Source organism: Aplidium turbinatum, chromosome 6 (assembly GCF_918807975.1).
Source record: "Aplidium turbinatum chromosome 6, kaAplTurb1.1, whole genome shotgun sequence".
In the NCBI taxonomy this organism is placed as follows: domain Eukaryota; kingdom Metazoa; phylum Chordata; class Ascidiacea; order Aplousobranchia; family Polyclinidae; genus Aplidium; species Aplidium turbinatum.
Window position 1 is genome coordinate 95,289 of NC_137477.1, and position 12,710 is coordinate 107,998.

Genomic DNA, 12,710 nt, shown 5'->3' on the forward strand with positions numbered 1-12,710 from the left:
CCACGTCTCGGGAGGTCTTTCAAAAAGGAGACCCGGGGCAACTGCACCCTCTGCCCCCTAAATCCGGCCCTGACTACATTAAGGATATTAGGATGCTGCATGCCTGCATTGATTCTATTTGAATAAGTCGCATTTGTTGCTTCATTAACAAATTACACAAACATCCAAACTGGGATGATTTAGTTCACTTTTTATGTATAATCGTTGGGTTGTATCATTGATAGAAAAGGGTCCTTGTGTAACTTTTCATCCTCGGTCACACCGAGGAACTAGAACAAAGGTTGAGAGACGCTAGAACATCTGCTGTATTGCTAGTATTACTTAAGCTACTAAGCCACAATTAAAATTTAATAATAAATAATATAATACTATACTGAACTTCTTGCACAACGACGTTTGTCAATGTATCTCTCACTTTACGATATGTTCTCAGTCTAGAAGCGACTGAACAATTGGGCTCAGCAGGGGCGCCGGAAGCGGAGGGCAAGGGGCGGATGCCCCCTCTGCCCTCAATTTTTCTGTGGATGGGGTGGCAGGGGGGCAATGGTGCCCTGTTAAGGTCATGTAAGCTACTGCACATTTTTCAATACGATATAACAACTTCAGCTTTTAGCCTAATTATAATCTTTCATTTCTGCCTCAAAATAATATTCACGACAAATTAGTAGGGCCATTTTTATTTTGACCTAAAAAAAATTTTTTTTGACTTTATTTTTATCAAATTTTGACTTCATTTTGACCTAACGAAATTACTTATTTGCAGAGGCTACAGTTCGTCCTCGAATTGATACAAGTCACTCAAACATAATATTTTGTCGATTTCAGACCCAAACGTCTTCAATAAAAGGGGCTTGATTGTTCAATAAAAGTTTGCTTTGATTGCGATGCTTGTCGCTGCAATCCAGCTTTATGGCGTTTACTTTTCTTGTGGCTTTCAACAAAATACTTTTCATCGCACTTCACTATAAACTCGCAAAAATTGCACCTTAAATCACCCCCAGGAGTTGCATTAAATTCATCTGAAAAATCTCGGCAAATCTGTCTAACTTTTGCTGAAAGAAGACGATTTAGCTTGCTTACCAATGCTTAGGCATTTTTGCATTGCAAAATATCAGTAAGTTAAGCTATTTCTAAAATCCAAACTGTTGATCTTCGAAAAAACCACGTTTGTGAAGAGGAAAGGCTATATAAGAATTATTTAAATACGTAACAATGAATAAACGATGAACAGTTTGCGATAAAAGTTACTGCTGATCCAAGTGGGCATTGTGACATATTTCCTGCTTTTAATGGTTAGTAGGCCTATGGTTTAATTGTGTCGCAGTTCATGATTTGCAAGGCTTCTACAAAGATTTTGACAAAATTACTTTCAAGAAAAACAAAAAGGTTATCAAAAGCCATAATTTGACAATTTGACTTTATTGAAAATTTTGACTTTATTTTCAATTTTGACTTTATTTTGACCTATAAACTTGTTAGAAACAGCCCCCTAGGTGCTGAAAACAACTTTATTTTTTGATTCGTGAACAGACAAGGTCCTTAAAAAAATTTGACTTTTGCGGGCCCAATAAGTAATTAGCCTACATCATCACAACATAGCATGATGCCCTCCCGTGCCATTGTTCTTTGATTGTATAGCCTACCGGACACTTGTAGCATTACTCGATGATCGATGAGCATGATTGCTATATCTTATCTTAAAACTTTTAGAAAAATGACCTTTCAGCAACAAAAGTGCCTTTTTTTCATAATCCTGCCCCCCCCCAGTCAAAAATCGTTTCGGCGCCCCTGGCTCAGCTCCGCTAGCTCAGTTGGTTAGCGCGTGACTTCGTGAACGAAGCTTCAAGATCAAGCGGCGCTGGTTCGACTCTCGGGGTGTGCACTTGAGTAACGCATTCTAAGGACTGCTCTCCATTCAGCGGCACTTAATGAATGGAATAAATCCGTGGCAGCAACACTTCAACAATCGGAACTGAATAAAACCAGTAAATAAATACAGTCAGATTTGGTAAATAAATAGAATTTGTGTAAAGGTATGAAGACGGCTTCATCAGTGGAGACGGATTCATCAGTACTCTTATTCAAATAGAATTTATTAACATGTCAAATCATAGTTTAGAATTGAAATTAAAGTTACGAAGTCAGAAACAAAGAAATTCAGAAGAAGTTAGAAGTTCAAGTCCGCCCTGTTAGCTGAGTGGTTACGCGCCAGGTTCAAGATCACTCGGCGCAAGTTCGACTCTCGGGGTGTGTGCTTGAGCAAAGCATTTCAGGACTGCTCTCCATTTAGCGGCATCTTGTGAATGGAACAATTCCCCGGTAACAGCAATTCAACAATCGGAAAACTTCACCCTGTCAATCTCGGTAACCGGCCCTGCGTCAAGAGCCTCTACAAGCATGCGAAACTACCAGGAATAACCAATCAAGGCTTTGTCAGACCGATGATAGATTCGAAAACCAAACTGAGCCCATTATGACGGCATACCCGCGATTCTAGCCTTGCACAATATGATGCAACAATCAGGTAACTGACCGTAGTCCTTATTGCATTAAATAATTTCCATTCTCAACGACAAACACACACTGTGACGAATCAACTGCTCGACAAGATTTATAAAAACTTTCTAGTTCTGGCGACTTTAACAATTGCTTGAGCGGCTGTGCCTTTGTTTGGAAAAGCTATAAATCGTTTCACGTCTCTCGCCACTTCGCACTTCCGAAGACCCGAGGCATTGTCTGTCTGATACGAATGGCTGCACAGTGTAGATAAACGCTTCACTGAGCACACACTAAAGCAAACTAGTGTTGCCAAGCTAGTATGAAAAAACCTCATTCCTTGCAGTTTGTTGACAGTCGAGCGTGCTCAACCGCGCGTGAAGACTATCAAAAATACTTTTGCATCATTTTATCTCAATTTAAATCTGAATGTCTTCTGTTGTCCGAGTATGGCAGGGATGACTCATTTTATAATTTGAAATTTAAATCCATTTTTAGATCATAGCATTGTAACGTCCAACCTGTATACTGAAATGATGTTTAGACAGGTTGATGGCATGGAGGATATCAGCATAGGAGGTATGAACATTGAACATATCCAACCTACGGTATGCAGATGACACTCTTGTTGGCTAAATCAGCAGAAACACTCCAAAAACATTTTAAAAAGTAAACAATATGGGAAAGGAATATAGCAACACGCAAAATTAACATCAACACTCGAAAAACAAATGATGAAATGCTATATTTGGACTCAGTGGCAAAATTTTGAGTGGGCCAAAATTTTTTGACTAACTGTTTTTCTTATATAAAAAAAAATGCTGAATTGGTAAACTAATTTAGTCATAGACAAGCAAAACAAAGTAACCGTAGCGGGTCAAAACAAAATAGCCTATATAATAAAATAACTCAAACGCTTTCGACACGTACGTGTGTCCTCACCAGGAATTCAATCTGCAATATACATAAAATGAAAAATTGTAAGATAAATTTGACTTTGCACTATAACTGTAACGACATTCTGGACTGAAAAGCACAAACTGAACAAATGATACAAGAATGGTTACTGGTAAATTACACGGTGGGAAACAGATCACATGAGGTGTAAAACTACAGGCAATCGACAAACCATTTTTGTATCATTTGTTCAGTTTGTGCTTTTCAGTCCAGAGTGTCGTTACAGCAGTAGCGCACGCAGAAAAAAAATTATGGGGGGCTAATTCAGAAATGTCGGCCGAGTGATTTGCAACAATATAGTAACACTAGGCCAATGCCCATCCCTTTGATTAATATTTAAAAACACTCACTTCCGCAACCCACCGGTTTCCGATACATCAGGATTCGTTCTCTCAATCAGATTACAAGTTGGCCTAGTGAACCCCATGCTACTAGCACCATCAGCATCCTCATCCCTACATCCACTCTCGCAATCTTCTATAGATCTCGACTTTTTCGTTATGTATGACAAAATAGAATTAGCTTTCCGTTTGCCAACACAAATAAGTGCGAAAACAACAACTAGCACGAAAACAGTTTAAAACAAAACACTAATTTTGTAAACAGTAAATTTGATGTGACCATTTTTCCACTTACAAAATATTCAAAATTAGTTCGTATTTTCAACTAAAGTCCCAGACGCCTTCGCCTCTCTGCTCAAATGTCGTATTCAGTTTTACATGTCCGTGTGATTCATAGCATCTTTTCACATATAAGCTAGGTGGGCAATTGCCCACGTAGTCCCTTCGCTTTTCCCCCTAGCCCTTTCTTTGCCCACCTAGTTTGAAACTAGGTGGGCAATTTTTAAGACTTAATTTTTGTTTAAATTTGATCCTAGTTTCATCTTAAAATAGAAAATTTGTAGTTTTTCTACTTTCTTATGGAACACTTCACTTCTGCGGTCTATCAGCGCTACCGAACGTGGGAATTCATTATATTTCATTGCAGTTATTTTTATATATTTATGCTATAGCAACATAGAGTGGCATCACTAGATGCCTACATCATTTCTTAGGAATGAAACTTGCCTGCCAACGTAACTACTTTGTGATTCTCACAGCTTTTACCATTAATGATGCATAGACCCAAGAAGCTGACTTGAGAGTGTAACCCCACCCCTATGTCATCAAAGTAGTCTATTCCAATTTTGATAAAGTGATTCGGCAATTGCTTCTTAACGAAAAATGATAGGGAACATGTTTTGGTACGATGGGAATCGTCGTATTTTTCTATTTTTAACTGGCTATGGCTAAAATTGAGTAACCTACAGTTACCCTTTGAGTAGATTTTGTTTTGTAATTATGTTCATTGTATTTCTGGCTTAAAACAACTGAATTTTCTTGTTCTTTTCAGGTAGCCTATGTGTAATGATTAGGGCCATTTTTATTTTGACTTAAAAAAAAAATTTTTGATTATATTTTTATCAAATTTTGACTTTACTTTGACCTAACGAAATTGCTTATTTGTAGAGGCCACAGTTCTTCTTTGAATTGATAGCCTACCAGTTACCCAAAAATAATATTATGTTGATTTCAGACCCAAACGTGATCAATAAAAGGGGTTTGTTCAATAAAAGTTTGCCTTTGATTGCGATGCTTGTTGTCGCTCCAATCCAGCTTAATGGCGTTTACTTTTCCTGTAGCTTTCAACAAAATACTTTTTATCGCACTTCACTACAAACTCGCAAAAATTGCACCTTAAATCACCCCTGGGAGTTGTATTAAATTCATCAGGAAATCTCAACAAATCTGTCTAACTTTTCCTGAAGACGATTTAGCTTGCTTAGGCATTTTTGCATTACAGAATGTCAGTAGGCTATTCCCAATATCCAAACTATTGATCTTTGAAGAAAGCACGTTTGTGAAGAGAAAGAGTTTTATAAGAGTAATTAAATACGTATCAATGAATAAACCCAACCACTTACTCTACTCAAGTCTCTACGAGTCTGTGAACGAGAAACCTCGGCGACTGAAATCGAGACAACCATTTGTACGTGCCGCACAACTCCTGATGAAAAGTGCTGAAGACCAATCCATCAGTGCGGCAACCTGGGCGGACCACCAATGGAGCTCGGAGTGGAAGAAGAACTCCTCAAGACTCCAAAGTTTCATCTCCGACACCAGCCACCATCCAACCGGAATGCATTTGCCCAGGAAGGCCTGGGTGCGGCTCAACCGCCTTCGTACTGGCGTCGGACTATTTCGCTTCAACATGCACAAATGGGGGATGGCTCCATGCGCGATCTGTGAGTGTGGCATGGAGGAACAAACCGCAGACCACACCATCTGTAACTGCGCCATCTACCATGCGCCAAATGGTGTGCGTGGACTGCGTGAACTGGATGACGAATCAATTCAATGGCTGCTCGACACCTGCCCAAACATTTAAACCGCGTCGCCGCCACTGCCCAAGGGTGGTAAAAGGCAGAGCCCCTCGACCCTTGAAGTGGCGAAGAACAAGGTTCAAACGAAGAAGAAGAAGAAGAAGAATGAATAAACAGTGGATACTTTGCGATAAAAGTTATCCAAGTGGGCATTGTGACATATTTCATGCTTTTATGGATTAACGTAGTTTAATTGTGTCGCAGTTCCTGATTTACAATGCTTCTATGAGGATTTTGACAAAAAATTAGGCTACTCTCAGGAAACACAAAAGTTTGTCAAAAGCCATAGCCTAATTTGATAAATTTTGACTTCATTGTACATTTTGACTTTATTTTGTCCTATAAACTTCTTAGAAACAGTCCCCTAGGTGCTGAAAACAACTTTATTTTTTGATTCGTGGACAGACGAGGTCCTTAAAATTTTTTGACTTTATTGACTTTTGCGGGCCTTAGTGATGATGCATTAGAATTAGCAGGTTATGCGGACTGAGCAGTAATGTTTTATCAGCTTGTTGATGTCTCGCTGCTTGTTATTCATTATTGTTATTGTATAATATGTGCGGACTGCTAGTGCTATGCACTACATTTTGAACTATTTTGTGCTTTGGCAGTAAAAGAATGAACAGCTAAATGGAAAGCTTCAGGCTTCAGCATACATCTAGAACTTATGAGCCTACGTTTGACCTTACTAATAATACCGTTAATGTTCCATTCAAGCAGATTATCAATTGTGTGAGTAGGTTACCTCAAATTTTGTGTAAGATTTTAAAAGTCTGAATTATCGTTAGATTGTTGCCTGATTTTCATCAAAATAAAATAGGCTACCAGTTCTTTAGAATCATCTAATTCTGCAAAGATTCAACTCACTATAATAGGTTATCTTAGCAGTTGTGTATCATATATTATCATAGTTGTTTTTTTTTTACTTCAGTACCTACAAGAGACCTCTGCAACTGAATGTTGCTAGATTACATTTTATTAGGCTACATTATTATTTATAAAATATTGTGGGCGGAGATGAATATAGGAATCAATTGTAGGTCTCAAAAGTTTAGCCTATAAGTATAATATGTCTTTTTACCCACAATTTTCCTAAGAAATCTACATTTTTACATGTTTTACGCTCGGAAAAAATGCCCTTTTTCCCACCATTTACGCGCGAAAAGTGCCCTTTTTAAATAATTTGCGAGCTAAAAGTGCCCTTTTTTGAAAATTTGCCCACCTAGTCTCAATTTGTTAAAAGATGCTATGGTGTGATTCGGCATTGACGTAGCCTGCATCGGTATGTCCACTGGACATTTGACCACGAGAGTACGGGAACATTTGAACTTTAGGGAGTTAAAGAAAGGTGCCATCGAAGACCATATCATGGAGTGTTCTTTTTGCACAGATCGAAAATTCTCTGCTGACTCATTTAAAATTTTACGCAAAGGCAAATCTCAATTTGACATCAAAACTCAGGAAGCACTGCGCTAGAAGAACCCAAATTTAAACAAACAGTTAGCCTATTTGCTGGAGGCGCGTCCATTCTTCTCAACATTTACTTGATGTATCACGTTCCCTGTGGTGCAAATTGTTTGTAGTCATTTATGTAGTTGCTTTACCTAATGTAAATTTACCCTCAAGAAATTGAAATTTATTGCATTTTTTTAATTATTTTCTGGTTCCTGATGAGGACTTAAAGTTAAACCGAAATCGTTCGACAGTTAAAACTATTTGTAAAATATATTGTTATGATGCTCAGCCCCATCAGTAGCGTATTTAAGGTGGGGGATAAAGGGGCATGGTCCCCCTAATGATCAGGTAAAAAAAAAAAATATATATATATTTTGCAAAAAAAAAAAGTTGTAGCGCGAGGCATAATTGCTTGGATGATTCATCCTAGCGCGGGGGGGAGGGGGTATATCAGCCAAGCGCAGCCATCGCATTAAACTGTAAATTGGTTTTGATTAGAACAGTAAGTTACTTCTGCGGATTCGCTCTTGATTTTGGACTCCTTCCCCCCTATCTGACGATATTTTGACGGTTTCAGCTAACTTCCTCCCCCCCGTTCTGACGCATCATTTGACATTTTGGTATACCCCCCCCCCCTCTTATTTAAAGGGTTTAACCCAAGTAGAAAATATGGGCCACCTACTTTAGGTCGTCCGTTAGGGGACACCCACCATCAAATTTGTCTGTCACATATATTTTTGTGAAGCTTAACACTCACAGATTAATTTCCGATTGGTTTTATCCGGTAACTATTTCAGCTGACCTACCTCAGTTAGGGGGTCACCTACTTTAGGTCGTCTGTCAGGGGACACCCACCATCAAATTTTCCTGTCACATACATTTTTGTGAAGCTTAACACTCACACATTAATTTCCAATTGGTTTTATCCGGTAACTATTTCAGCTGACCTACCTCAGTTAGGGGGTCACCTACTTTAGGTCGTGTGTCAGGGGACACCCACAATCAAATTTGCCTGTTACATACATTTTTGTGAAGCTTAACACTCACACATTAATTATCAATTGGTTTTATCCGGTAACTATTTCAGCTGACCTAGCTCAGTTAGGGGGGTCACCTATTTTAGGTCGTCTGTCAGGGGACACCCACCATCGAATTTGTCTGTCACATATATTTTTGTAAAACTTAACACCCACAGATTAATAATCAGTTGGTTTTATCCGGTAACTTTTTCAGCTGACCTAGCGCAAATTTTGGGGGTATAAAACTTGCCTGTCAGAGCCCCCAAACCACAAAAAATGTCTGTCACATACCAGACAATCATGTAGAAACAATTTATTGTACAACCGAGTAAGTTTCAAGCGGTAACTTTTTCAGCTGACCTAGCGCATTTTTTGGGCCATGAAAAATGCTCCCCATTCCCACACCCACCACCGGCGGCCCGGCAGACTTCCAGATTATGAGTACCCACATACCACCGAACATCGCTGTATGAATAGAAATTGGTAACTTTTTCACCTAGAGTGAAGGTCGCGGGCTCCAGGTCTAGTAAGCGCAGAAAACCCCCTCTCTTACACAGGCAGGTAGTAACAAATGGCTGGAGAGCTTTTATTGCGTGCGTGCAGTGGTGCCAAAGTAGGGGGGATGGGGGGATATATCCCCCCCAATATTTTGACAGCATCCCCCCCCAATAATTCAGAAAACAATTAGTTGCTATAAAGTTGTACTTCGATTTAGTTGTTTGTAAACATCTCAAATTGCTGTTGTTTTTCTTTTATTGATGTTTGATCACAGTTCTAAATTGTCTTGGATTTGACGCTAGACAATGAAGGACCTTCATTGAAGGTAGTAAGGACGAGTTGGACCAGGCCACTGGCCACGGCACTGCAGTAATGAAGAAACTGCAGAAACGTATTTGGGACTTGTGCTGATTTTAAAGCCTTTGGCACTTATAGAGCAATTTAGTATCACGATGCAAGGAGAAAAGCTCGACATTGACTCTTGTGAAGAGCTGTTTCAGACCCTGAAAATCACTCGAGAGAAATATTGTGAGTTGGAGTTTGAGAACAATTACAAAAATGCAGTTTCACTTCCGGAAAAATTTGCTGCTAATTTTATCACGCCTTTGCAAGCACCACGGCAAAGAAGAGTCTCTGAAAGATTGGGTGGAAGCTCGATGGCAGCTACTGCAGACACTCAACTGCATTATAAAATACTTTACAATCAGTTCATGGACAGAGTTACCTCTGAACTGACCGAACGGTTTGAAAGTAGCCTGAATTCCGATTCGGCAAAGTATAAAGAACTTGCACGAATTTTCAAGACAGGCTTAGTTCCTGAAATGGTCAAAAATTATCCAAAGCTGAATAGACAATCGATGAGTTATCAAATTGATTCATTCAGCAAGGCAACAGGAACAAAATCTCTGTAGGCTACGATGCTAAAAGAGCTTACCAGGCATTGTCCGAGTTGGAAAAGCCTCTCTCTATTCTCAAATTTAATACTCCAGCTGATTAAGATCCTCTTTTTGCCTGGTAAGCTCTGCTGCTTGTGAGAGGTCATTTTCCAATCTTCGTAGATTGAAAACCTGGTGAGAAATACTTTGGGACATGAAAGGTTAAATGCTAGCATTGTTTGCAACATTCACCAAAATATTTTTAACACTAGAACGGCCGAAAAAAAAGTATACCTCCAACGGCCGCTGGTGTCGAAATCGAGACTTTTCACAAAAACTTTATTTTTCCGCAAAATTAGCAGTAAGAGTTCGTTTTATTTTGCAGTGATAAAGCTATCTGAAGCACTTATTACTTTTGTCACCTATTTGAGCTGTTCATTTGTTGGTTTTAGACGAAAATTATGACGTATGCTATCAGGTTTTGATCAGTTCAAAGCTTGACTGTATCTGTAGCCTATCTTGACTCTGTACGATGATCTAAAAATTCAACAGAGCGAAGACATAATTATCATAAAAATAGCACAAAGTTTTCTTATTCAGGAGAAGAAAAAAAATCAAACAAGCCAACAAACACTTTACGCAGTGCAGCCTTTGCACTCTGTAACTTTCCAGTCACCATTATCACACTTCCCACTTTTCGACAGTGGCCGCAACTGGTAACTGTATTGTTTTTGCAATAATATCAAGCACATTTTTCCGCGTTTTCTAGATTGTCGTCCCTGCTCTTCTTCTCTCTGCAGTGTCGCCTTGCGTTTCAGCACATGAGCAGTTCTCAAGAGCTCGCAAGGAGCTGGAGGATAAAGTCACGTCGGCTGATGTTGCTGCCGGAACGTTTTCTAAATATAATCCAAGAGTTCAAAGCTGCAATATCTAGCATATTTGTCCAAACTGCAAGAGGCCATCTTTTGCTTGCTGCACGTGTGGTGTACTTTCTTGCCATTTGATCAAACACATCAACTGTTACTTTGTTTTGGCTATAAAGGTGGATCACAGAGGGTTTCTTTTTCTCTGTTGCATCAATACTGGGAGTCATGCATAATGGAAAGGACATTTTCATTTTTTTGCACAGATAGTTTACAAACATGCAGCTGTTCGTTGAATTGTAGAAGAATTTACTGGAAAATCTTTCTCCTCCACCCTTGGTCATCTCCTTTGTCAGTCCTTTACTGTTAGCTTGAACAGTTCCAACAACGGTTATATTGTTTTTCTGTAGTAAACCAGCAAGATTCACCCTAGTAAAGAAGTTAACTGTTTTGACGTTGTACCCGCTTTGTCTGTGTAAATTGGTGGTGATCTTGATCACTACATCCTCGGGGAGAAGCCTTCCATTTCGTTGCTCTCTTTCAATAGTTCCGAGGTACGATAAGTACGGTACTGTATTGCATACGTATTTTGAATGAACCTCGGCTAATACCCAGAATTTCATGCCAAACTTGTCTGGTTTGTTTGGCATGAACACGATAAAACGACATCTGTCTTCCATTGGAAATAGCTGTTCATCGATTGGTAGGCTCCAATCCGGAGTGTAATTGTTGATGCAATTAGCAACAAGTCCTTCCAGTGGCTCTCGAATATGAATAAACTTATCTGTTGCAAATCGCTGATAGATTTGTGAAAGGTATTTCTAAACTCAGTAGGATGACCTAAAATCAAGCCGAGCAATAGCACACATCAAGCCGAGTGTTGAAAAATTACCACGAGAAACGCTATAAGTAAGGGTGAAAACTATTGAATTAGTTTTTTCACACAGAAAATCTTTTATACTTTACAAATCTTATTAAATTTGTATGAGGTGTCGATTTCGACACCTCGGCCGTTGGAGGTATATCCGCACATTGTAGATCAGGGGCGTCTAACCCGTGGCCCGCGGGCCACATGTGGCCCGCGAGAAGGTTCTGAGTGGCCCGCGTAATATTTTTCGAAATGACATGTATTATAACTTATAATCAACTCAATCGCCAACGTAATTTATGGCGAACTTAGATTCCGATAAATTGGCATTTATTGTTTGCTTTCTTTTTATATTACGGTAGCCTACTCTATAATCCCTGGTGCATGGGGTGCGCAACTGTTCAAGCTAATTTTATTGTATCACAATGCACATTGCTACGCATCTCATTTTCCACATTGTTACGTCAACCCTTTTCCACACATAAGTACTGGTGCTTCAAGACAAAAGTCAGTCAATCAGCAGTATTTCATGCTTTTAGCGAGAGAAGTTCAAAACTTTCTATTGCTAGAATTTTACAAAAAAAATTGTTTCTTAAGAAAAAGATCAGAGGATTCATAGATTGGCAGTTTTCGTGACATCAATATTTGGCAGCACTTACTTGTGCGAGCAAGTTTTTCATGGATGAACCTAGGGACAGCCGGACAATACATTACGGGACGCGCAACTCCGCTGTTCCGGCAACATCAGAAGGGTCAATTGCCAATTTGCCATTTTTACGTTTTGCTGCTGGCTTGCTATCAACTAAAAACCTTAAACCACTTTAAAATCAACTTCACTCTTCTTATATAACCCATAAAATGTACAAACACATTTCTAAGATTAGAATTTGGGTGTGAGGGTTTTAATTAGAAATTATCAGACAGTCATTTTTAAGATTACAAATTAGCAGTAAATATTCAAGTGGCCCGCTCAACCATTCGTAAACTACATGTGGCCCTTTGGCCAAAAAGGTTGGACACCCCTGTTGTAGATAATATAAAAAGATATTTTAGAAAAATAATACTGAACTATAAAATTTAAGCATAATTGGGAAGCTACTGAGAGTTTGAAAACGTTGCGATAACAATTAAGGCCCAAAATAGTGAACTAAATTTCTAAAAGTGTTGATTTCGACACCTCGGCCGTTCTAGTTGACATCAGCATAAAGGACAGTGCTGATGTATTTTCAATGCGCACTACCGTAAGACGCAATATGT